This window comes from Chionomys nivalis, chromosome 3 (assembly GCF_950005125.1).
Source record: "Chionomys nivalis chromosome 3, mChiNiv1.1, whole genome shotgun sequence".
NCBI classification, from domain to species: Eukaryota; Metazoa; Chordata; class Mammalia; order Rodentia; family Cricetidae; genus Chionomys; species Chionomys nivalis.
In genome coordinates this window covers 69,916,016-69,942,720 of record NC_080088.1, presented here as the reverse complement: position 1 = coordinate 69,942,720, position 26,705 = coordinate 69,916,016, and the positions used below count along the sequence as shown (strand labels likewise).

The following is a 26,705-nucleotide window of genomic DNA, read 5'->3' as shown; positions in this document are numbered from 1 at the left end:
AGACTCTGGTGTGAGGTCAATGCCCCTAGATGGTCCACTTTAAGCCAGTGCTCCTTGTGACAAAGTGGACTAAGAGAAACTGATTTTCTCATTCATCCTGGGTCTGAACACATGGACTTGGGGGCAGATTGAGCACAGGGACTATAAAGGTGGCAGAGCAATCATCAGTTGACATTTATTCAGAGCCAAGTAAGAAATCTTGAAACATAATAATATTACGTATGCAATTTAATTTAGTCTTGAAGCCGTGTAAGGCTATTTTGACCCTTCTTTTACAGAGAGAACCATTGGCATTCCCGAAAACATGGAGCATAGCAGCGTACCCTGGAGGAAGAGAAGACACGAAGTCAGAGCCCTGGGTTATAAGAATGAGCAACGAAATAAATCTAGGCTGTGGCCTTTCGGGACAGAAGGAGATGGGAAAGATCAGTCCTCAGCCTTTGACAAAGAATTGGGACAACAGTGATGTCCCACGTACCTTCTTTAGCCGTTTCCGAACATCTCCTTTACCCTCTGAGAAGCTGTGGAGAGGACAAGGAAGTCCTTGAGGGAAGCATGTCCAGTGGTTGACATGTGTGCTTTGTGTGCCTGTCGGAAGGAAAAGACACCAACTATTGAGGCCCGAAGAAGAGCTACTGGAGCAGTGGTGCCGAAAGCCTGGCCTGGAATGTGGTGAAAGTGGCAGCAATTCGTAAACCCTGATACTAGAGCCTCTGACCTATGAACAGAGGAGAAAAATAAAATACACACACACACACAAAGAGAACCCCTCACGTGTCCTGCACGTCCCACTGACATCCCACCATCTCAAAGGTACCAAGCAAAGCAAGCATCGGCGTGAGTATCATGGCTCCCTGCCTAATAAGGACAGCATGTATATTCTTCAATTTAAGAGCCAAGGAATTCAAGTATTAGGAAAGTCAATGTTAAGTGCCTATCGGACACCCAGAACTAGGGAAAGATGCAGAGTCGATATGGGGCGTATCGACTAGCAAACAAATTAAGGACAGAAACACTTACAAGGTTAGAAGGCCAGGATGTAAGAGCGCAGGACCAAGCATAAGGAAAATGGCAGATAGGATGGCCTGGTTCTTCAGGGTAGGAGAGAAGAGTCCTGTCTGAAGAGATGTCCTTCATTACTGTGAACCAAGAAGAGGAGGAGAAGGAGGAGGACCAGCCCGCGGGAAGCCTCTGAGGATGGAAAGCGAGGTGGCCACTATGGGGGGGAGGGGGACAGGCGCTGTTAAAAATGAAATGGACTCAGAGTTGAGAGGGAGCTTGGAGAAGTGTGTATGATCACTCATGGTATACGTGTATGAACTTCTCAAGGAAACGGCAGAAGAATTTCAAACAGATGCATCTCTGGGGAAGGTAAGGCCTAGACTCAAGGGTCATCTAAGCCTTGGGAAGAACACAGAACTTCCATGAAGGTGCTGAGGACAGTGGGAAGCCGTCTGAGTCTCAAGTAGGGATGTGACTTGATCTCTTAACATGCTGTTTTAAATGGTCTCGTCTAGTGCGCAAAACGGATTGGATAGAACAAGGAAACTGTTACTTACAGTCTCACAGGAAGTTGTTGGGTAGAGCTCCAGGAAGGTTCAAGAGTAAGTGACCTTGACCCAAACCACAGGCCCTTTATATAAATCAAATAACAATTGTTTATGATTTATCATCTTTAAAATGCACATCATGTTACTAAACTGAATCAGATTTTCAGCTGTCTTATCAACGTAGATCATAAGAGTCAGAGAAGGTTGCTACAAGGAAGTACAAATTCTAGATGATGCTCCTAGTCGCCTTTTTCTGCTTCCCAGGTGTTCCAGGAATGATGGCGGAGAGGAGCGGTGACAACGAGGGATGCGTATATAGGTCACTTGTGTTGGGTTCGCCTACACAGCCTCAACCTCATTACACAGCCACAGCGACAAATGTCAGTGGCAGGAAGTACACAACAAGAAGAATTAACCACATGGTTTTTTTTTTCATCCAAATTCAAGAGTCACACACACATTTACAGTTGGTTTGATGGAGCTTGGGGGTGGGTGGGCTGGCTTCTCACATTTTTTTAACCAATAGGATTCCACGGCAGCCTTCAGCACAACAGCCTTTGGTAGCTGACCTTTCACGCTAGAGGGTTTGAAGGGAAGAAGAGAAAGAAAAGAGAGAAAAACATGGACTCTGTCCATTTGTCATACTAATGGCTGAGCACTGAATCGGTCTGATGTTGCAGATGCATTAATTTGATTAAGATACAATCCATGGGTCATTCAGGCATATAAAGTACCCTTGCTTAATTGCAAAATTAACAATGGGACAGGATAAATCATTACCAAACTGGAGGTTATTCTGGGACTCATGGATTTTTTTTTTTCTCACCCAATCCATTTTTCTCCATCTAGAGTTGTTTTTGACACTTGGTTAGAGGAAAAATCTGGACGAAGGCAACTGTGCATGCATGCCAACTCTTCAGGGCATCCGTTAGGGGAGGTTAGGCACACTGAGAACAGGAAGTACTGGTAGACCCATCTTACAAAGAGCTTCCCAGAGTCCCTTTGCCTCCCAAGTACTCATAACCATTCCATGATTCACAGGGCTTGGGAAGCCATCCATTGCCTCAAGAAATCCTGGAAGATTGAAAGCTGAAAACTTACTTTCCATTTTTTAACCACCTTGAATTTTTTTTTTCTAAACAGCCTGATTTTTAAGCATAAGCAACTTTTGGTCCATCACTTACTGATTATTTATTATATGATGTAAACACACTCTCTCTCTCTCACACACACACACAATACAAAGATTTAATCCCTGACACAACAAGCTTCCACTATGATCAGTCACTGGTTTCTTTCTCTTTTGTGATTCTATCAAAAGCACCTAGCTAGACATCAGAGCCCACAGATAGCTGGAGCAGAAGAAGCATTCGAAGAGACCATGAAGACAAAAGTAAATCTATCAGGGAGTGGATGTGGTTGGTATTGGCCTTACACTATGGGAAGAGTTGTCATGCAGAAAGGGGAAGAAAGAGAAAACAACATTCCCTTCACAGACAGTCCCAACAAGAAGTACAGGTCCTCGTGGTCCCTAGGGAGTAAGATCATGGGAGAACGGAGAACATATCCCATACCACACAGAAGGAAGGACTTTGGTCTGGCACGCAAGAGACATTGTCCTGTATCTATGGCCTTGAACTGGGTGTTTCACCTGCAAGGACCTTGATTTCCTCATCTGCAGAATGAGAATAAAGATCCCGCACTGACTAGTTTTATGCCAGCTCGACACAAGCTGTAGTCATCTGGGAGGAGGGAACCTCAATTAAGAAAAGGCTTCCATACAATTAAGAGGCCACTGGTACAACCTTGGTAGCAGTTGAAGACCTGGGATTGAAGGGGTCATGAAGACAGTTGGCACCATGAAGAAAGCCCAGGGGATGCTATTGGTAAAAGTGCAGCTCAATGACAAGAGACTACCCCAGAATTTTAGAGATGCCAGTAACAGGGGGTGACCCCCCAATGCCAAGAACAGCTTTAGAAAGGAGGCAGCCTGAACTCGAGACAATCTGTGTGTGCAGCAGAGGGTGGAGCCAGAGAAATGACCTTTGGAGGAGGCCAGAAGATCATGAGTGAATCCCAGACGTTGAGCATTGATTTATTTACACTAGTGGAGTTTGGTTTGATTTTTGATCCGATTGTGACTGTGCCCAGATTTTTCCCTCTTGGAATAAGAAAGTATTTATTTTTGATTTTGCTGGAACCCACAGTTGAGAGACTTTGGACTTTTAAAGAGGTTTTGGAGTTTTGCAGAGATTTTATGTTTAAAAGGACACTGGAGATTTTTTTTAAAGAGACAACCTTTAAAGTGTTTGAATGTGTAAGGCTATGGGACATTTAAGTGGATAAAATGTTTTATATTGTAACTTTGATAGTAATGTGTGATTTTGGAGATAAACAAGAAAGGAAGGGTTATGTTTTAACAGTGGTGTGTTTTTGTGTCAAGTTGACAAGGGTCTGTGGTGTTGGCTAGATTTATGTCAACTTGACATAAACTGTAGTCATCGGAGAAGAGGGAACTTCAATTGAGAAAAGGCATCCATAAGATTGGGCTATAGGCGAACCTGTGGAGCATTTTCTTAATTTGTGATTGATGTAATAGAGACAAGCCCATTTTGGGTGGTGTCACCCTGGGCAGGTGGTCCTGAGTCGTATAAGAAAGCAGACTGAGCAAGCCAGGAGGAGAAAGCCAGTAAGCAGCATTCCTCCATGGCCTCTGCATCAGCCCCTGACTCCGGATTCCCACCCAGTTTGAGTTTCTATCTTGGCTTCTTCCCTCAACGAATTTTGACTTGGGATAAGTGAGCCAAATAAACCTTTCTCACAAGTTACTCTGGGTCATGGTATTTCATCACAGTAATAGAACCCTGACCGACACATAAGGCAGATCTCTCTCCCATCTACTTCAGAAGCCCTTTTGGGAGCCAGTGAAATCATACATACAAATTTCACTGACTGTATAAGGAAACGCTGAGCTTCAAATCCCTTTTTGATATCTATGAAGCAGATGGATCACCGCAAAGCGGTCATTAGTCAGAGATAGGAAGTCACTCTCTAGCTGATGTTTAGAAGACCACTTATTCTGTGCTCTCACAAATGGCTATAGTTACCAATATAGCAACGGGGCCAATTTCTCAGGATCAATGGTCACACGGAGAACAAGTGACATGTGTCTTTTGATATGGTCTCCACCACCCCTGTTATTCAGACCCGCTGTTTCTCAACTATCTCATACAGTGTGCTGCAGCCGAGTCCCACAAGGCATCCTGTCCGATTTCTGATTTACAGAGTCAAAGCAATCATTCTGGCCATGAGTGCAGTCTCAAGAGATCTGTGAACTAAGTCAAGAACCCTTGGAAAGGACCTTGCCTCTGGAACCCCTAGCACTTTGGAGGAAAAAAAATCAAGAATGAGAAAAACAATTGATAACTGCTTCAAAAAGATTCATCACTGTATGATAGCTAAGATGAAACTCCAAAATTATGGGCATCTTGCTTTCTGAGCCCCACTTCTGAGAGGCTTGACGTGTTCACAGAGACCAAGGCACAATTTTGCCATTGGTAATCGCTTTATTTCAGAACTCAAGGCTCCACTCTTCCCATTTCGAAGTGAGACATGAAAATGCCATGTCAGTGGTGATGGTTGCTTAGAGCCAGAGCAGGCTGTGGCATTTGTTCCATCCATCCCAGATGGCAGCTTCATCCCTTTGCTCTCCTGTTGTTACTAAGAGAAGAAGCTGGTCCACTCTGTAGGGACAGCCCAGGGGACTGGCGGGATGTGTTAGGTCTACTCTGCAGCTTTAAGCACACTTACGCACATTCCCAGTTTTGATCTTTTTCCAGTGTTAGCCTCAAAAGGTAGACAAGATCTCTGCTATTTCTTTCAGTTCTAATAGCCTGAAAAACTAAAATTCTTCCTACTGTACTCCATTAACTTGGCCAGAGCCAATAGTCATGGAGAAGAGGATCACTTGGGGGCCTCTCCTCTCTCCCCTCTGGAATGAAGATGACAGCTATGCTAAAGGGTCCTTGGGAGCATTAAGTGTGATACATGCCAAGCTGCTAACAATGTGTTTGGGACCACTGTATGCCTACAAGTGGACCTTGAGCCCAAACTAAAAAAGTCAGCTGCCTTCACACCCCATGCTCCAAATTCTAGGCATCTTCACGCTACAGGCACACGGTCCCTGACCTACTGTTGATCATCTCAGGCACCTGAAGCAAGTACAACATCTAGACATGTATAAATATGAGAATAATGTTCTTATTCTGCCTAGAGGTCATGTGGAAAGTCTATAAGGTTTTCTGTTCCTTTCAGCCTGGAACCTTGCGACCATGACCTACGGTGTGCTTCAGGTATCTGAGAAAGACACCCACAGGAGCACTACCCTGCCAGGTGGTGATGACACACACCTTTAACTCCAACACTTAGGAGCCAAAGACAGACGTATCTCTCTGTGAGTTTGAGGCTAGCCTGGTCTACAGAGCGAGTTCCAGGACAGGCTCCAAAGCTACAGAGAAACCCTGTCTGAAAAAAACCAACAAAAAGAGGAGTGCTATCCTCCAAACAGCTGCTTGACAGGACACGGTGGCACATGCTTTTAATCTCAGCATTTGGGTAGCAGATTTTTCTGGATCTCTATGACCAGCCTGGTTTATGTAGTGAGTTCTAGGCCAGCTAGAGTGATGTAGTGAGACCCTGTTTCAAAACCAAAACCAAGTAACCTCTTTGTCCACTGTGCTTGGGTTTGTAAATGATTTCTCCATCTCTGTGGTGGCAGAAAAGAGAATACAGGAGATGGGAGACCCAGAACCTAGAGTCAAAGCAGTCGGTGCCATTGGTTTGTCTCTGCAGAAGCAGTGGAGAAGGGCAAGCTTTCCTCTGCCCCAGCAATGTCATGACAGGATGCAGGTTGGAGGTTCTAGGAACATCTCTTACTTGTTCGCAGTTCTCATCCCCTGAAGAATCTGCAGAAAGAAAATCAGAAAATTCCATTTGCTTTTTCCTATTTAATGAAATCGAAGATTCTTAAGGATTGAAGAGGGCAGGTCCAGCACAGCTTTTAGTTAGCTGCAGGAACCTGTGTTCCAAATGAGCCTTGTCCCCAAAGCTGCCAGCTTTCTCTTCTGAAAAAGATGGGAGCTCAATTGCCTTTTGCCTGGACAAGTCCCCCAGCATCAAGGTCACATGGAGAAATGGCCCCCAATAGAATGCCAGAATTTGTACAAAGACCTTGAAGAAAGTCGATTTCGATCAAATTTGGGGGTGTTTTTGGATAGCCAACATGTGATAGTGAGCTTGGGTCAGTTTCTCCAAGCCAATAGCAAAAAAAATAAGGACTTTGGAGTCAAATAGACCCTGAGTGATACCTTGCTTTCTCTTCTGAGTGGCTGTGTGCGTTAATTCAGGACTGGTAAGTTCTATCCCCACATTGGTGATATAGAAACCTGTGTCTACTGCCTAGGATAGTTGAAAGGAGTAAATGGGTCTTTAAGTGCTCTCCAATGCCTCTTCCCTTTCCTCCCAATTGCAAGACATGGCGAGCCTCCCTGCTCTGCCCCTTTCCCAGGGTTGAGCAATGGACCAAAGGGATACTGTGATACAAAGATCAGAACTTTGTCTCCTGGCTTTCCAGCCTGGGGCCCTGCTCGCTTTCTGGCTGTGTGACCATGGGCAAGACCCAGGGCCTCTTTGTCTATTTGCATTCAAAAAGAGAGTAATGTGAGTGGCTTCTCTATAGGATTACTGGCAGGTCTAAATTAGAAAGTGTACAAAAAGCCCTTGCCTAGTGCCTGGCACATGGTAAATGCACGATAAATTATTAGTTCATAACGGCAGCATTAACATCCGAGAGTGCATTGTAAAACTTAAAAATCCTCTACAACGTCCATCTTAAATCCTTTTTGGAAAGAATGCGTCAATGTTAGCAGTGCTTATGTAAATGTAAGTGGTTATTATTTATGTAGGAGAACATTACTGGGTATTATTCAGGAAGAGGGAGAGAACAATGTAGAGGAAGAGAAAAAATTTATGACAGGCTTCTTGGAGGAAAGAGGAGCATAGAATCTCTCACCCATCAACACAGAAGCAGGCGGCCAACTAACCTGGGGCAGCCCTAACTGAGGCTTAATCAGTAGTCTCCTTAAAAAGAGAAAAGGGGGGGAAGGAAGGGAATGGAAAACCTCATTCTGCTGCCTCTAAAATTAACCCTAAAGCTCTATTTTTTTAAACAGAATCTCACTAAATACACAGCTCCCGGGAGGCAGTGAGCAGGGAGTGTGCAATATCATGAGAATCCTACAGTAAAGACACAGCCAACCCACTGAAGGCAGAGAGGGGGTGTTAGAAATCCTTTCCACCATTAGTCGAGGTCTTTTTTATGGGATTTCCTTTCTTTATTATGCCATCTAATTTTTCTATAAAGAACACTGGTCAGTTGACATCACAGAACGAGTTATATGCAAGGGGTATTAAAAAATGGACATAGAAATTTTGATAAAAGTCAAAGGAGATGCCAATGGCAAATGTTAGAATCATTACTGGACTGAGCATGAGATTCACCCCGGAGTCTCATAGAAGTCAGGGCAAAATAAGAAACCCATCCCTACAATTTAATATTTCATAAACACATCCTTGACCTCTTAAGCAGTAGACAAAATCCAGATGAGGTCTTACTTGAGTTTTCTGTTCAGTGAACACCTGTAAAAGGCATGTTATGTGTGCTTATGGATTCATAGGGTAATGTAGGGAGACATAATCTTTTGTTCATTTGTTTCTTTTTTTGTTTTGTTTTGTTTTGTTTTGACATTTGGTTTCTCATTGTAGTCCTGGCTGCCCTGGAAGTAACTGTGTAGACCAAGCTGGTCTCAAACTCAGGCATCCTCCTGCCTCTGCCTCCCAAGTGCTGGAATTAAAGGCATGTGTCACCACTGCCCAGATAAAACCTTGTATTTTTTTTAAAGCACCTGTAAAAAAAAAATCACTAAACTTCTGTTGATGCCACTGCTTTTCATTTTTGTGGAGGCTGCAACTGGTTCTGCTCATGTCGATAAGGTAAATGCACATAGAAACGAAAATCTGAACGACCTTCAAGTCATTATGCCTGGCCTGCTAATTTTGTTTTCCACAAGGTTTTGGTCTCCCCAGGGCTCTGGTCTGTCCCAGGACTCTCTCAGGTTAATGCTGCTGTTCTTAGGTCGCCCCCACTTAGAGAGGTGGGTGGCAGTGAGGATAATTAGCCAATTGTCTAGAAAAGCAAAGCTGCCTGCTGGCAAGGATACCTGCTTCTGAGAATCACCCTGACTTCTGCATGCCACTGACTAAGAAAGGAAGGAAGGAAGTGATAGCGTTAAGAACCTAGGTCGGGGCAGGCTGCGGTGAAGCCCGGCTGTTATTGTGTTGGCTGGGTTCTGACCTATTGTTATGTCTTTTATAAATCTGGAAGAACCAAGTCTGCAAGCCTCTTTCGAAGCCTATATTTTAGCCTTTTAAAAAATATCATCCTTGACATGCTTGGGAGCTTGATCAAGGAGGAAGAGTTAGAGAGAAACAAACACAGGATGAAAAGTCGAAGGAGGTAAATAAAAAAAAAAAAAGAGTGTGGAGAAATGCGAGCCAGGGAGAGGGATCAAACCAGGGTAGCATGGGACCTTTCTCCGACAGGGCCCCTGAACGTGACTTCCCAGCCTTCGGCCAGTTGACAGGAAGCCATCACTAGGCCTGGGCTGAACAGTCAGCCTCCCCACACGTGCCGGCCAATGCTGTTCACATCTGTTCTGCACATTTGGCCCCTGTTCACTGACCAGCTGCTGGCTCCGAATCAGAAGGGGCAGGTGGGAGTCCTGGGCAGGGGCAGGAAGGAGAGAGGGGATTATGCACAGCTGCTCCTCACAGGGAATGAGGAGGCGGCCCTAAGAATGAGGCTGGGAGGGGTCAGGCCCCAGAGCAGCAGGGCAGGAAACCCACAGTGGTGGTGGGCCTGGTGCTAATCGCTAGTAGTGGCAGGTGAAGCCAATGCTTGAGGTGGGGGTGGGGGGGTGCATACAAGGCTTCGTGCCAGGTTTGGGCTGCTTCCTATGCTTTCTGAAGCCCCTTCTTGTTACCCCCAACACTGAGTCTTGGGGGGAATTTCTGACTAGACAGCACATTGCTACCTATGAAATCGAACAATTTATCTCCCACCTCCAACAATGCTTTTGCACTCTTTCAAGGCTCACGAGGATCTCCGAGCTGCTCAGATTCTCGTCATTAGCCAGAGAAAATATTGGAAAGACCAAGCCTGCCTGCCAAACACAGGCCCTAGGGAGAGTAAGGGATACTCCTGAAGCCACCTGCTCAGCCAGTGGTAGAAGCCAGAGCAAGCACTGGCTCTTCTTCCCCAGCACCATTTGCTCTCCCCAGATTTCAACTGTGAGCTGCGATATTGAGCTGTGAGTGGTAAATTCACTCACTGGGAGAGCCATCTTAGTGAGCCATCCTAGAAACTGCCTCATTCCACAGAAGCATGCTGCCTCCTCGGGAGGCTTGCCCGCTGGGGGATCCCTCTCAAGGTCTCAGCCCGTCTGAGTGGCCACCTCCTAAACAGAACATTCAAGTCACTTCCGCTGTGTTGACAACCTTGCAAGTTCATCAGCTCTGCATCTGGGCGCGCCTTTCCCATTGCCGGTGCCCCATGTGCTAGAGTAGGCAACGCTCCACATGTCAGCTGCAGCTGGTCAATTGTTCTGTCCTCGCGAGCACCAACATCTGTTTACTTCACTCTCAGCAGCCAGAAGGTCATGTTTACTTCTGGGTCATTCTCAGTAGCCAGAGAGGGTCAAAGCCAAGTGACAAAGAATCACCAATATTTACCTCAGATTTTATTTTATTTTTTTAGTTTTCTTTTAGCTTTAAATGCATGTGTGCTTTGCATGTGTGCCTCTGTACCGTGTGCATTTCTGATGCCCAAGGAGACCAGGAGAGGGCCACAGACCCACTGGAACTTGAGTTGCGGTGGTGAGTCACCATGCGGCTGCTGGACATTGAAACTGGGTCCTCTGGAAGAGTAAAATGTACTGTTAACTTCTGAGCCATCTCTCCCACCATCAGTCTCAAATTTTAAACATCATTCCATGAGCTTTAATGATACAGGCTCAGCCTTTGCACAGTGTTAGGGAGTCACACCTGTCCCTTGACACATATTTAAAACAAGGACACTGCCACCATTCATACCCGGAGGGGGCTGTCGGGAAAGAAATCCCCACCTGGTGTAACTGGCACAGATTTTGGCCACAAGCGTCACATGATCAGAGGTTTATGGAGAATGACAGTGGGGTTTTCCCTTTGTGGCCTGGGGGATGGAGAGGTTGGGGGTTGGGGAGTACCTGCTATTTATCTATCATATCCCACCACCCAGGGCTCCACTGGGTTTTCTTTTCTTGAGAGCCTAAGTTCCTCTTGTTCCTCTGAAACTCAACATGCAAAACATGGAAAAGCAGAGATTATACATTTCTTATCTATAGAAGAGGAAACCTCCTTAGAGGGCCTTCAGGTTCTTCCCAGAGCCGAGCCTTCTTCTCAACCTCCTCCTGGAAGCTGGTCTTTCCAGGACTTTACGGCCTTTTCTCTATCTTTCCAGCTCTCATCCTAGACCCCGGTCCTCGCCATGTACTTTATACTTTGGAGTACCGCTTTCCCAATCCCTAGCTCACCCGGATCCACATCTGTCAAACTACTGCTCTACTTCCCCCTCCTTCAGTTCTCATGCCTTACACTGCAGACAGCTGTGACTGGTCTCAACAATACCATGGAACGATGCCTGGCCATAGGATATACATGAACAAGGTATACCTGAGCAATTTCAAGGCCGCTTCCTGGACTATATTTTGTCTTGAAGTACTGTAGATGCAAAGTGTGTATCTGGAATCATTCTACCTCGGTCCCTATCTCAGAAATTCAACTGCTTCAGCAAGAACTTTATTATCAATATATTGACTGGCTGACATCTAGAGCGATTCTAATTTTGTGCTCAGCCCTACTTCAGGGTTGATGGCCTTGACTTTGTTTTGTGTTAGGAAGAATTTAAGAAATTGGATTCAAGTTCCTCCCTTTCTGTCACGTACTCTGAATCACTGGCTTATCTCATCCTGTCTTCATTCCTATAAACCACCAATTCTCCTTGTCTGAACTATTTAAGAAGCCAGCGTGGTCCAGCGCCTTGCTCCCCAACCCAGCGGTAGAATGGTCGCAGACCCCAGGCTTGAATTATCTGTTGCTTCATCTCTATCTGATGAGGTTTCAGTCTCCTAGCTTGTCAAACAAGGAAAGTGTCCTTATAGAGGGTCTCTAAGAATTGACATGTATCACAGAGTGTCACATAGCATTGTGTGGTGAACAGTTCCTACTTTCCTAAGGATGGACATTAATTAGACAAACTGAATACTTGATGCCAGCTATGGTGGCCAGTCATCACTTACTGCTGACACTTCTTGCATCCAAACACACACATGCCTACCAAACTCCCCATCTGAGTCCCCACTCCTCTGCTTCCTCCCACTGAGCCTTTGTGTGTCTGTCTGTTCTGACTCTTGACAGGTCTTGTGCTAGGGTCAATTTGTTACCAGTTATTGAGAACTGGTTCTTGACACCTCTTCCCAGTGGCCAGTAGCTATCATATTGGGAGCTCGAGAGCAGCCATAGTAGGGGTGATATGCAATACAAAATGAAAATAAAGACAAAAGCAAAGAATCCTGACCCCCACTGTGAGTTAGCCACTTGCCCTTCAAGAGTGGTTTGTTTATATTTACAGGCTCACAGGTGCAGATGGATATTTGATAGTTTTCTGTTTTCTTTGGACTTGATCATGGAGCTTGAACTTGCAACTATAATCCAATCAAGAGGAGGCCTCAGAATTTACATACACAGACTAGCCCTGCAATTCAATGGAAATAATGCTAAATCCTCATCAAGATCTGCAGAGTAACCTCGGTTTAAAGAATGGAACTAGGAATTGGATTGCTGCTAAGTGCTAGAGCATATGCCTAGCATCTGTGGAGTCCTGAGTTCAATCCCCAGCACTGAAAAAAGAAATGGAAACATCACAACAGAAGCCCAAACAGCAAATGAATGTACATTAATGTCAGGATTAACCCCACGACTAATGAGATCAAGGCAACACAGCCCAAATGCTTCCTCCCACTGACTCTTCTTCCTGGGGATGCATTCTCCTGGGCCAGGTGGTCCCTTAAGCGCTGATGGAAATCTCCCAAGCTCTCAGTGACCGTGTGTTCCATCCATTCCAGGAATGCCTCGGCTCAGCCTTGGAAAAAGCTCCTGCAGTAAAAGCTGTATGGAAGTAGGCAAATCCTTTGCAGATGAAAAGGAAACCCTGCCTTTCCTTCTCGGTTGGGAGAGCTCCAAACAACACACATGTGCTAAGGTACAAGCACCGTGGGAGCGCAAACCTCGTCTTAATTTGCAGCTCCTGGAGGAAGGAGGCTGGAGGGAGAGCAGGGGCTTCTTCTTCTCAGTGTCATTCAGGGAAGGCTCACTGGACCCAGGACTGTGGTGAAAGTGTACAAGAGCCCCTCAGTGCCAAGGCCACACTTACTATCCAGTCCTCCCGGAGAAAGACTTTATTAAAGAAATCAATAGGTGTGCTACCTGTGAGTAGTGGGGCGGTGGGAATATATCCTGAAAAGAAACTGTGTCTGCCTGTGAACCTACAACTCCTGGAAGGCGTTTCTGTGTCTGCAGAGACTGATGGCCCAGTAGGAATTTCAGTACTGTGAAGAGGCTGGAATTTTGTTAAGTTCAGAGGCTAATGACTCTCTCTTGGGCTAGTTTTAACCTTCTGGAATAGCTGCTCCTTGGCCCATTTTGTATCTGACCTAACACCCACTCTGAGAGCTAAGAATGTCATCAGGTATCATCTTAGGGTTATAAAACAGCTTCCCCATCTCGCTGTCCCTCCCTCTGGTGCACCCACTCATGTATTTTAAACTTGCCTAGATGCGTGACTGTCTTTGTTCTATAAATCTACGAGAACCCTCTGAAACAGCTTCCACATTGGAACATGGAATTTGGGTAACCGAAATCTGTGTTCCATGCCATGATTACTCAAGATGGTTCCAGAATAAACTATCTCTTATTCCTTTAAGATGAGAGCTGTGGTCTGTCAGCAGCAGGAAGCAGGGTAGGTCTCCTCCTGAGGAAACATTCTGCTGAGTTTTGAGGGCTGACAGTTCTCTGCTGTCGTGAAACCCTGCCCGTCGGTCACGGGGTTCGTGAGTCTCCTCTGAGAAGCTGGGTTTTTTTTCCTGTCTGTACTTGAAAGATTTCCCCACAGCCCAATCCGTGGAAATTCCTGCCAGTTAAACCTTAAAGCCTGTGTCTCCCCCACTGGTTTCTCAAATCCCACCTATTCCCATCTCTTTGTAACTGTAACTGCTGTGGAATGCTGAACACTTTCTCCCCACCCAAGTCCTCCCACAAACCCTGCAATCCCCAATCCTGGCAAGTGGGCAGCTTTCTCTTTGGGAGGTTATGACCATCTCCTCAGAAGTAACGACAGAAAACCAAGACCCGGGAAAAGGACAGAAGTTCCAGGACTCCCCCAGCTGTCTCCTTACCTAGGTCTCTCGTTCACACTGCACCTGACAAGCAAGCTGTTCTTCCAAACTTGTCCCCTTTTCTCCCAGCCTCTCCTCCTGCCTTTGAGACAACATCTCCTGCTGTCAGGTACACTATTGTGCTGAAGCAATGCCCAGGGGTCCTTCACAGCTTGCAAGCTCCATTTTTGGTCCCTTATTTTAGTGATGGTGCCCGTCCCCCCAAGTGACCTAGGCAGGCACTGATGTGACTCTCATCCTTTGGAAGAGGTGGGACTGGTATAGTGACTGGGGTCAGGGGACTGGTCACAGCACCTACGCTTTTCTCGAATTGTGTTTATGAGAAACCTACACCCTCACTTCACCTACCCCCACTCTACCCTTGCAACAGTTTCTGGTCTTGGCAGATGGCCTTCATCCCCAGACTTTCAGGGTCCAAGTACACACACCCAACTCTCCTCATTTTTCTTCCCATCTAGTGAGAGGAGACTTACTTCAGAGCAGTTCAGTTCTTCCTTGCTGAATATCTGCTTTCTAGTCCAAGGAAACAGCAATCATCCAACAACAGGAAGAACACTACTGTATTGTACTTACCGATTTAAGCTTCGACTGCCTCGCATGGATTTTTATAATCAGATGGATTTCTCTCCATCTGAATCAGTTATCTCCTGCCGCAGGTGGGGTCAGAAAACAGAGCAGACCAAACCACAGAAAGAGCTGCCCGGTGCTGACTGCCCGGTGCTGAGCAGATGTCTATCAGCTGGCTGGAGGATTCATTTATTCATTCCCTACACACTTAATTCATTCCCGACATTCATTCACATTTATTCATTCCCTGCACACTTAATAATAATGTAACCTGAACTTCAGATTATAATAACTAGCAGCCCGTTTTCAATTAGACCATGAGGCCTTTCAGAAAATCTATCTTGTAATGTTGGCAAGCTCAGCTAGTGCCTGTTTGGCCTCCGAGTCTTCATTGTATATGATGAGTAGAGAGAAAAATTCAAAGCCACCAATTGACCTTCTTCTGTGTTCAAGAAATGTAACATGCACAGGCCTACAAGAGGTAGCGGGGAGCTCAAAGAAGGAGAAGCTGGGGCTTCTTAGGAGGAATCAGGTAACTGCTTGACCTTGTAAGTTATGCAAATGGAGGAAGATTTAGAAACACCCCTACTAAAAAGAATACCCATAAACAGGAGGAAATGGGGCAGGCCTCATGGAGCAGAGCAGCTGTGCCGAGCTGACATAGGAGTCGGATCTCAGTGGGCCAACAGAGGGGCCAGTTCAGGCAGGGAACATGAGGAGCCATGGCACAGACTGGGACATCCAAGAGGCTCAGGGAGCCGGGCATGCTCATTCGTGACGGCAGCTGATGGAGCAAGCAGGGAGAAAGGGAGATGGGCTCGAAAGGTTCTGTGAGGTCAGAGCAGAGAGGCCAAGAGCGAAGCATGGTGAGGAGCTGGGCCAGGGAAAGTGACCTCACTGGCTAAGCTTGACTGAGCCCTGCCCCTCCTCAGACGGCCTGGGTGTGGGCCCAGAGCGGGGGCAAGTGGCAGCAACTGGCAGGGAGGGGGCTGGCAGCTCCACCAAGCTTGTTTCTTCACCAGGAAACAAGGTTTCCTGTAACTCAGGCCCATGAATCAGCATTTCCTCTGTCAATAATACCCAGCGAGAGATACGACAGCTCAGAGCTTGGGGGAATGGAAGAAAGGAAGGAATATTCCATGACACTGCGGCCTCTGCTTGCCTTTCCCTACTGATAAGCTCCCAAATAGCATTCAGATTTCATAAGGTCCTTTTTCTCTGAGCAGTTCCCAGTCCCCATGAAGACAATCCCTGGCTTTCCTTGCCCCGTTAGGAGTCTCTGTTACCAAGAGGAGCCCGCTCTTGGATTCCCCTCCTGGTGTGGGGCAGAACCAGCAGTGTTCTGACCCGGCAGTGATTTGCACATGAGTGTGACTTGCCTTTGAGTCTTGGCACGTCTGTGTCATGGTGCTCTTAAACTATCCCAATAATCCCATGAGGTTCACTGGGAGTACGCAAGCCTCTTCACTTGCAGAGACACCACATCAAGACAAGGAGGGGAAATGCTATCCTGTCTTGTTTACAAGAAGTCAAGCCTGACCTGGATCCTCAAAATCTCCCACCCAGGAGCCTTTGCAAAGTCACAGGCACTGCAGAAATAAGGGCATCTATAAAACACTTAATGTGTTTATCTCAAGTCTAGGTAATGATGGCAATTGAACCAATAAAATATTTAATAGACTTAATTTATAGTAGTAAAATAGTATATGTGTGTGTGTTTTACCTATCACTAGAAAGAATCATATTTGCTCTCTTACCCCATTTATCCTGCCAGGCTCTAGCCTAGATACACTCAGAAGTGCACAGAAACAGACACCGAGTTCTGCCCTCTATAAAGCTTATGGTCTGGTTTGTGCAGAGCAGACACTGAGTAAGAGACAAGAGTAGACCAAGCTGAAGGGATCCATTTGCACCATGTGTGGACCAGAGAGCACAGGGAATTGGGTGAGTGCACTGGAGAGGAATGGGGACAGTGTCTTTGAAAATGTTTTTAAAAAGTAGGCTCTGGCGAGGAAAACAAGGTGTATGGGGTAATGGGAGCGACAGAAATAGCGTGTACAAAGGCCCTGAGACCAGTACCCACTGGCGTGTTCAAGAAGCAGGAAGTAATGGAGAATGAGTGGAGTGGAGAGGGAACTGGGGAAAGGTTAAAGACACAGTGTGAGGTGGGACCCGTGAGCTGAGTTACGGAACTGCTATCATCTGCCTAAAATAAAAGCGTGAAAGACAGAAGAAGACAAGAGAAGCAGTAAATGGACAACGACCACCACAAAAACACGTGGAGGAAAGGAAGACGGGGAAGAGAAAGGAAGGGTGGAATGGAAAGAAAAGAAGAGATGTGGTAGCTATAGTCGTCTCCCTGACCCCCAAGCTGGACTTCACTCTGATCCAGTATCCAGATCCTGGAGCCCATTGCTATAGGAACTGTCTACAAGGCCAGCAGAGGGAGACCCCATCACTGGCATCAGATTCCAGGAAGGTTCCTCTCAACTGGGCCCCAGGACCCAGCAGATTTCCACTAGTCAGGACTACAGGGAGAACACAAAAGCTGCTCACATCGGTTCCATCGCAGATTTCCCAGGCCCATCTTTATCTTCGGAGGACAGCCCGTAGCAAGCATGAGGCAAGAGGCCCCAGGAGAAGGAGGGAGCAACTGACAATGTCAGCTCTATTTGCAAAGGCTCAGTCCATAAGCACAAGGGTTCATGACCTTGCTTTGTACCAGACTGACCTCTGAGGGTGAGCAATGTGGGCGTAGGGGTGATGAGGATATGGTCTGAAGGACGTGAGAGGAACAATGTCTTCACACTAGAAGCCAATGTTCCTTCACTTTTTGTTCCTTCTCTTTATTAATCCCATGGGTTTCACAGGCAAGCTCATATTCAGTTCAACCCCATATTGCCCATCCCACCTTTCTCCTACCTTGAAGAATTTTGTAAAAAAAAAAAAAAGTGAGTGGTGCAGTTCAGCCCCTGCAAGTCTCTGTTTGCTTTGCCTCATGGTGTCCAGAGATCAGAGCAGACAAACTCCATATCAGCAATGGACACTGGGTGGAGAATTTCCTTGTTGTCATCAAGCAAGGAGTAAAGGAGAGAGATGCTGTCCTCCAGAGAGAGGCCTGAGAGCACCCGATCAGCAAGGAGATATGACCATGATGGAGAATGAGGAAGGTAAAGTAGCTCTTTGTCTTCCGTTTCTCACCAATGCATGTCTACAGACAGTCTGGTCATTCTGCCACCACCATCACCGTTGGGGGTCAACTCTGAACTTTTATTTGAAAGCAGCCTTTTATGTCAACATGATTGCTGTTGAAAAAATTATATGGCGATTCTGTACACCTTTTTACCTGCTTTTCCAGATGTTAGCTTTCTGTCAAACTCTACTACGATATCGTGAACAGTTATCATTGATATTGGAATAGTACTGACCAGTGAACATCCATTGCCGAGGAATCCTTCATTACTGCTTCCTTGGATCCACGCCCACTTTTCTCTTGTTCCAACCTCTTCGGAACCCTGGAAACTGTTATTCTCTTCTTTGCGTAAATTTTCTTTCAACTTAAAAATATAATATAAATGGAAGTAGAGCAAGTGTAACATTTTAGTACCAGCGCTATCCTTATGGGATAATTTCTAATAAGAGATTTATCTAAGAGCCAGAGAGATGGCTTGGCAGTTAAGGGCACTTTCTGCTTTTCCAGAGGACCTGAGTTCAGTTCCCAGCATCCACACTGGATGACTACGAACCACCTATAATTCCAACTCCAACTGATCCCACATCCTCTTCTGGCCTCCTTGGACATCTGAACATATGGGGCATGCACTCACAGAGACATGGACACATTCTGACACTCCTAAACACACACACACACACACACATACACACACAGTGCAGACTCAGTAACATGAATAAAATATTCTTTGTGTGTGTAAAATAAAAAGGCTATAATTAATATAAGAAAAACTATATACAATAAGTATAAAGACTATATACAATATATACAGGCAATAAGTATAGCACACTGACTAGTCCATTTGATTCTAACAAATTCAGAGAAAGTACTACATATGTATCGTAATTTGATGAGTCCAAAGTCTTGTACCTAATTTACTTTCTTTTTTTAAATTTTTTATCACTTTATTAATAATAAGAATCAAAATTTCCACTTTGTCCCCTCCTCCCACTTCCCTCCCACTCCCCTACTCACCCCTACACCCCTTCCAGTTCTAAGAGAGGGCTGGGTACCCTGCCCTGTGGGAAGTCCAAGGCCCTCCCCCATCCATCCAGGCTTAGGAAGTGTGCATCCAAATAGAATAGAATCCCCAAAAGCCATTACATGCAGTAGAGACAAATCCCAGTGCCATTATCATTGGCTTCTCAGTCTGCCTCAATTGTCAGCCACATTCAGAGGGTCCAGTTTGATCCCATGATGTTCAGTCCCAGTCCAGCTGACTTTGGTGAGCTCCCATTAGATCAGGCACACTGTCTCAGTGGGTGGATCATCCCCTCGTGGTCCTGACTTTCGTGGTCATCTTCTCCCTCCTTCTGCTCTTCAACTGGACCTTGGGAGTTCAGTCCAGTACTCCCATGTGGGTCTCTGTCTCTATCTCCATCTGTCACCAGACGAAGGTTCTTTCTGGATCCTCGCAGCACAGGAGCAGGGCCTCTTGCCTGGCTCCAAGGACCTCTCAGTCACCTGAATAAAACATTTTAAAAAAATTAAAAAGTCCATTGTAAAGAGGAGATCCATCCAGAATATTAATCAGTAGCTGCTGATTATTGCTGGGTTAAATCTTGTGAATGAACGCTGTTCAGCTTGCCCACCTACTGAAGGGCACCTAGGTTATTTCCAACTTGGGACTATTATGAATTTCACGGTGTTTTCTGGAGTTACTATGAACTTTCCTGTTTAGGGTCTCGTCTGAACACAGGTCTTCCTTTCTTGAGGATAAATACTCCGCGTACACTTGTTTTGCATATGAAAGGTGTGTTTTCTTCGGCTTCATTTTAAGATTTATTTTACTGTTAATTCTGTCTCTGTGCCTGTTTACATGTGGGTATATGCACATGGATGCAGGTACAGCCAGAGCCCAGAGGCATATGACCCCCTGAAGATGGGTGCAAACCACCTGATGTGGGTGCTGAGAACCAACACAGGTCCTCTGTGAGAGCAGTCCACACTTAAACATGGAGCTGCTCTCCAACCAGCGTCATTTCCTCTGGGGTTTTTGCTTGTTTGTTTTATAGTTGGTTTTTGTTTGTTTGTTGGTTGGTTGGTTTTTTTGTTTTGTTTTGGGGATATTTTGTTTTAGTCTTTTAAAAGAGGGTTTCTCTGCGTAGCCCTAGTTGTCTTAAATCTCACTATGTAGACCAGGCTGGCGTCGAACTCACAGAGATCCCCCTGCCTCTGACTCTTGAGTGCCTAGATTAAAGACGTGTCACCACTGCCTGGCTTCACTTTCTTTGTTTTTTTAAAGACACCGCCGAACTACTTTCCAAAGAAAGGGTGCTGTTTTGCCTTCTCACCAACCATGGAAGGTGTCGGTGGGGGGAGCCAGTTTCTCTGCAGACTTTGCTAGCACTTGGTGTTGTCACTGCTTGCTGTTGTAGTTGCTGTTGATTTGGTACTCTGATGGAGAACGTCGAGATACGAAACTTGCCATTTCTACCTTGGGTCCCCACTCATAGATAACACTGAAATCTCTCCTTACACTTATTTGCCAGCTGTGTGTAATCTTTGGTGGAATGTCTTTATCGATTTCATTGATCTCATACTGTATGATTTGGAGAGTTTTTTTTTCTTATTTTTATTTATTTATTTATATATCTGCTTATTTATTTATTTTGGTGTTTTGAGACAAGGTCTCTCTGTGTAACTCTGACTGTCTTGGAACTCTCTCTGTAGACCAGGATGACCTTGAACTCACAGAGACCCTCCTGTCTCTGCCTCTCAAATGCGGGGATTAAAATAGTGTGCTTTTATTAGGTTTTTTTTTTTTTTGAGAATTTTGTACAATGTATTTTAATGGTATTCAGCTCCTTCCCCTAGCCCCTCTCTTCCCAGATCCCCTCTCCCTACACTGCCACCCCCTGAGTTTTGTATTATTTTGGAAAATAAACCTAACAGGACCAATCAATCTGTGCTGCATGTTTAATCTTAGATATGCAGCCTCCCACTGAGACATGGTTAACCCACCAGGGGCCACACTTTTAAGGAAAACTGTCTCTCTCTCTCTCCTTGCAGCTATCAATTGTCAGTAGCTACTTAGCTATGGGTGAGATTTCATGCTCACCTCCGCTCCCCGTATGGCAGTGTTTCTCTGGCATATTCTTGCAAGGTCTTACGCCTGCTGTCGCAATTGCTGTGAATGCACAAGTGCCCTGATGTGTCCAGTAAACACTGTCTCCTTGTGGTCATCCAGCTCCTCTGCCTCTTGCAATATCTCCGCCCTCTCTCCCACAATCATCCATGAGGCATGAGAGGAGGGCAGGTGACAGAGAGGTCAAAGGCGAGCGCTCTGCGGTCTCTTATTCTCTGCACCTTGGCCAATTGCGGGTCTCTGTGTTAATCAGTACTTTTTGCAAGAAGCTTCTCCGATGAAGGTTTAAGGAGAAATAGATATAAGTATAGATATTAAAGTCATTAGGGCTTGGTATAACCTTATGTTCATTTAATAGAGTAAGAGCGGTGTGGTGATATTTTGTGTGTGCTTTAACAAATAAAGCTTGCTTGAAGATCAGAGTGTAAAGCTAGCCACTAGTTAGCCATAGAGACCAGGTAGTGGTGGCACATACTTTAACCACAACACTCTGGAGGTAGAGGCAGAGGCAGATGGATCTCTGTGAGTTCAAGGCCACCCTGGACTACACACGCTTGATCCAGTCCAAAAGAGAATCAGAGCCAGGCAGTGGTGGCTCACACCTTTTATCCCAGTACTTGGGAGTCACAGGCCTTTAATCCTAACACTAGGGAGGCAGCAACAGGAAGGACTATAGCTGGGTGATAATGGAACAGGAGGGGTTGAGTGGTGTGGGGACCGTAAGGCTAGGGTTGAAGTATAGGGAGGGATCTAATACTGAAACCTTTGAAAATGCCAAATAAAAAACTATTACTTTAGACCCTTCCTAAAATATATGCATAGACACATATAAAAAGTTTAAATAGAATCAGCCTGGAATGGGAAGGCAGTGCCTCGTTCAGACACCAGAGGCTGTCAAAATAAAAGCCCAGTGTTGAGTATAGATTTCTTCTTTTTGAGTTGTAGGTTAGTGGGATGCTATAGGCATCCCCCCAACATTACAGACTATTCCATTGGTCTTGGCCACCCTCTAGAACTTTATGGTTACCCTCTAGAACTTTACCCAGTTGAGTCATAGAATATGGAGACATCAAGATGGTACCTACCAGATGCTTCATTCCTTCCAGCTACCATTCATAGTGCTGGAAGAGTCTTTTTGTTTATTTGTTTGTTTTTTCGAGACAGGGTTTCTCTGTGGTTTTGGAGCCTGTCCTGGAACTAGCTCTTGTAGACCAGACTGGTCTCGAGCTCACAGAGATCCGCCTGCCTCTGCCTCCCAAGTGCTGGGATTAAAGGTGTGCGCCACCACCGCCTGGCTTGGAAGATTCTTTATATACTACTAGGTGAAAAAGTCACCAACTGTCTTACTCATCTATAAGCTGCTGGGACAGGTCCCGCGGAACCGTAGCTTCATGATCTCCATGACTCGAGGCAACAGAAGGATACTGGAGAGGAGTTTCATTGAGGGTCCAGGATTGATGGTGTACGAAAAGCCAGAGGCCTTCAACCAGACCAACAGTTCATTGCAATGAACATTTGCAAGTAAAGCCATTTGGACAAAAGGGCACACTGTGTGACACACCGCAGCTCCCAATGCCACTAAGACAGAAGAAGAGGTGGTAAAGAGGCAGGAAAGACAGAGAGAGGTATTTTTTGTTTGCTTGCTTTTTAATTAATATTTTTATTTTCCTTTGATAGGGGGAGCTGCAAGGGTGAAGGGCAGATATGGAAGGACTGGGAAATAAGTGTGATTAGTGTGTATGATGTGAAATTCCCAAAGAATCAATAAGAAATATGATAAAAGATAAAGGGTCTACCTTCTCTGATATTAGCCAGCCACGTGTGCTTTCTTTGAGCAATGTCTGAATGAATGCTCTATCTTCTGCCCTTTTCCCTTTCACAGCCTTGTATGTGTGGTGAATTTCTGGGGGCAGCTTACATACATTTGTATCTCTATACATAGGTATGTTTTCACATTTCATTCAGGCTTTTATTTTTCTTTAGACACCATTTCACTCTACAGTCTGGCTGACCTTGAACTCACAGCGATCCAACTGCCTCTGCCTTCCTACTGTGTAGATTAAAGGTGTGTACCACTACATACAACCTATAGATCCACATATTTTACTCCACTTCATATTTTAGTTGACATACATGTACATAGTCATATCATTAACATACAACAAAATTACAAATATAATCGATGTTATCTGACATTTTATTTCTTTTTCTATTTGTTCTGTTTTCATTATCCTGCTTTTTCCTGACTCTTAAAATGTTACGTGAACACTTTAGGGAATTCTATTAATTTTATCCATATTGTTCTTGAATATATCACCTAATAAAAATTTTAAAAAATCAATTTCTTAGGCTTTACATCACATATACATGCCACAATTTAAAGTTTCCTAAAGTATAGAAAATCTATGTACCTTATCTCTTACTCCTTCTGCATTACATAGATCTCTTCTCGCTATAGTTTGGGGTAGAGTTAGGAAGCCGTATGCTTTGCATCAATCTTCAAGCGCAAATTGGAAGACTTGAAGGAAGGTCATTTGCACTTGCTGGAACTTTGGATTACTGTATTTTTCATTCTCAGTCTTGCAAGCCTTCTCATTTTTCACTCCCTTCTGTTTAAAGAGTGTCTGTTGACATATTCTCTGAGTCTTCCTCCTGCCTCTACCTCCCAAGTGCTGGCAGCCCAGGCAGGCATCCTCCTGTCCTCTTGCTCGGCGATTTCCTTACATCTGAGCATGTCTTGCTTTTCCTTCACTCTTAAAGGATGTGATGCTATGGGATGCCGGACCCTGGATTCACTCACTTCTCTCTAGAACTTGGACACCGCAGGGCTGCTTCTCCCTGGCCTCTGTGGTTTCTGATGGGAAATCTGCCCCCCAGCTGCTTTCCTCCTACAGTCAAGGATCAGCTTCTCTCTGGCTGCTTTCAAATGATGTCTCAGAAATTGGAGTATGGTATACCTTGGTATGAAATCGCCCAAGTTCGTTCTACCTGAAGTTGCCTCCCATCTGTGAACCTGTCTTTTGCCAAATGTGGAAGTTTGGGGATAATTTTTTGTTGACAGCGCTTGTCAGAGAAAGGAGCATGCCTTGTCACTGCAGACCCTCAGTAGAGATCCAGGTTGTGTACTTAAACCCTGCTGACATGAAGACAGGCTCTGCATTACTGCTGGGCAGGACGGAGTTTGTCCCCAGGAAGAGCTGCACTGAAACCTCTCAGTTCACAAGTGAAGGGAGGCCTCACTGACACCACCGGTGTGGCCCATCCCACAGAGCAGCTCTCACTCTCCAGCTGGGAAGGATACAGAGACTCAGAGCAACCATCCAGGGTCCAACATACATCTGGTTTCAGCTTATACTACGGTAATCAGAAAGGGCGTTATATCAACCCTCAGCTCAGGGAAGATACAAATAACCAGCCACCACTGCTGCTCTTTCTGGCACTAACCCGATGAACAGACAGATTTGGGGGCACAGCTTGGCTCCCCGAGGAACCTGTATTTCCATTTTTAAAGTTATATTATTCATTTATTTGTTTATGAGGAACACATGCATATAACATGGCGTGCCTATGAAGATCAGAGCACAGCTTACAGGAACAACAGTTCTCTTCTTCAGCCTTCTAGGTCTTTGAGACAAAACTCAGATCATCAGACTTGGTGGCAAGTGCCGTCACCCAGTCAGTCAGTTCACCACCCTGAAATCTGTGCTTTCTATTGGTTCTTTCTTGGATTTTGTTGGCACTCGTGAAAGAAAGTCCATGACTTTTATGGAGTTTGGTTGAGACAGAATCGTTTCACTCAAAAGTTTTCAGTTTGGTTTGTTGCCCCTTCTTCCATCTCTGACCGGGAAAACTAGACTTTTGTTGGAGAAGACTGTGTTATTTATATTTGTTTTGTCTATGTCCATAGGTCCTCACAACTGCTGGTGTCGCTAGCTCCATAAACTATAGGAGAAAGAAAAAAAGAAAGAGGGAGGGAGGGGGGAAAGGAGGAAGGAAAGAAGGGAAGAAGGGAGGTAGGGAGGAATAAAAGAAGGCATGGAAGGATGGAGAAAGGAAGGGAGGAAGGAGGATGGAAGGAAGGGAGGGAGGGAGGGAGGGAGGGAGGGAGGGAGGGAGGGAGGGAGGGAAGGAGGGAGGGAGGGAAGGAGGGAGGGAGGGAGGAAGGACAGTAACTGAAACAGGCAGTGATAGTCCAAACTTTAATCCCTTCATTTGGAAGGATAAGGCAAGAGTGTCATTGGAAAACTGACAATTCTTCACCCCCTCAGGTCTTGAGGGCCCTAACTAGTCTCCTTTCCTCTACCTGTCAAAATACCTTGTACTGGCTTTGTGTCGGTTCTCCGGGGTGTTTAGTTGCCCCCAAGCAGGAGGAATGCAAAGATCAGAGCCTATGCATCTTCCTAGGAGCCCGTGTCCCGCTGAAATCTGAATTGGTTTTGCAACGGCTCAACTCAGTGTCTTATCCCAGCAGACTGTGATGCCACTTGCGAAATACTGACAGACCATTTTCATTCTTATGACATCTTGAAGCTGCTGAAACAGCATAGACCCACCGCACGGTGTGTGAAGTGTTCATTACCCGTCTGAAGCCTCTGAAACAGCCTAGTGACCTACCGTGTGATGTGTGAAGCTCTCATTATCCATCTGAAGCCCCCCCCCCCTTCAGTTCGGCTTCTCCACTCTGGAACTCCCACCTCTCTCATATTCCTTGGAAAAGCTTCTATTTCTTGCTTCTCTTCTTCCTTTCTCCACTCCGTGCAGATAGACAACTCAGCGTTTCATTTTTTTCCCTCTACATCTAAGCACTCAGAAACTGGAGCCTAACTTTTCAGCTTCCTTTTGAATTTTCATGAGCTGAATAATCTGTGGCCTTTCTGTGATGTGGAATGCATCCTATATCTGCAGAGGTAGTTTGTGAGCATGAATTGATCTCCATGGACAGGCTGTGAGTTCCTTCAGGGAGTGTTCTAGATTCCTTTGTGCTGTTGACCGAAGGCAAGTTAGGGAAGAATGTATTTGGTTCAGCCTACAGGTTATGATCCACCACTGAGGGAGGTCAAAGGGCTTGAATTTGAAGCAGAAACAACAAAAGAGTGCAGCTTTCCTCACAGACCAGTTTATGCACATTGCTTTCTTACACAGTTGAGAGCCGTCTGCCTGGGGATGCTGCAGCCCACAGTAGACTTGGCCCTCAGCATCAGTCAACAGTCAAGACAATCTCACACAGGTAAATGGCAAATGGATGAACCAGTCTCATCTGGGTAATCAGTCCCTCAACTAAGACTCCTCAAGTGACCCTAGAATGTGACAAATTGACAGATAACACTAACTAGGACAAACATGAAGTTAGGAGTGACACTTTGGCCTTCTGTATAGGCCCTGGAACAATGTATACAGAAAGAAAAGTAGCTGAATAATTAACTTAAAATTTTTTCCACATATTAATTAGTTCAACCAAGAAGTTTCTTTGACTTCTCAAGTTCAAGTATTTAAAGAACTATATTTCAGCCAGGTGGTGGTGGCACACAACTTTAATCCCAGCACTCAGGAGTCAGAGGCAGATGGATCACTGTGAGTTTGAGGCCATCCTGGTCTAAAAGAGCTAGTTTCAGGACAGGCTCAAAGCTACAGAGAAACCCTGTCTCAAAAAAACAAAAACAAAA

General features: G+C 45.4%; 1 pseudogene; it reads right to left on the bottom strand.

Annotated features, from left to right (window-relative positions):
• LOC130871301 (myosin light polypeptide 6-like) overlaps window positions 1–26,705 on the bottom strand; it is a 159,190-nt pseudogene that overhangs the window by 10,113 nt on the left and 122,372 nt on the right.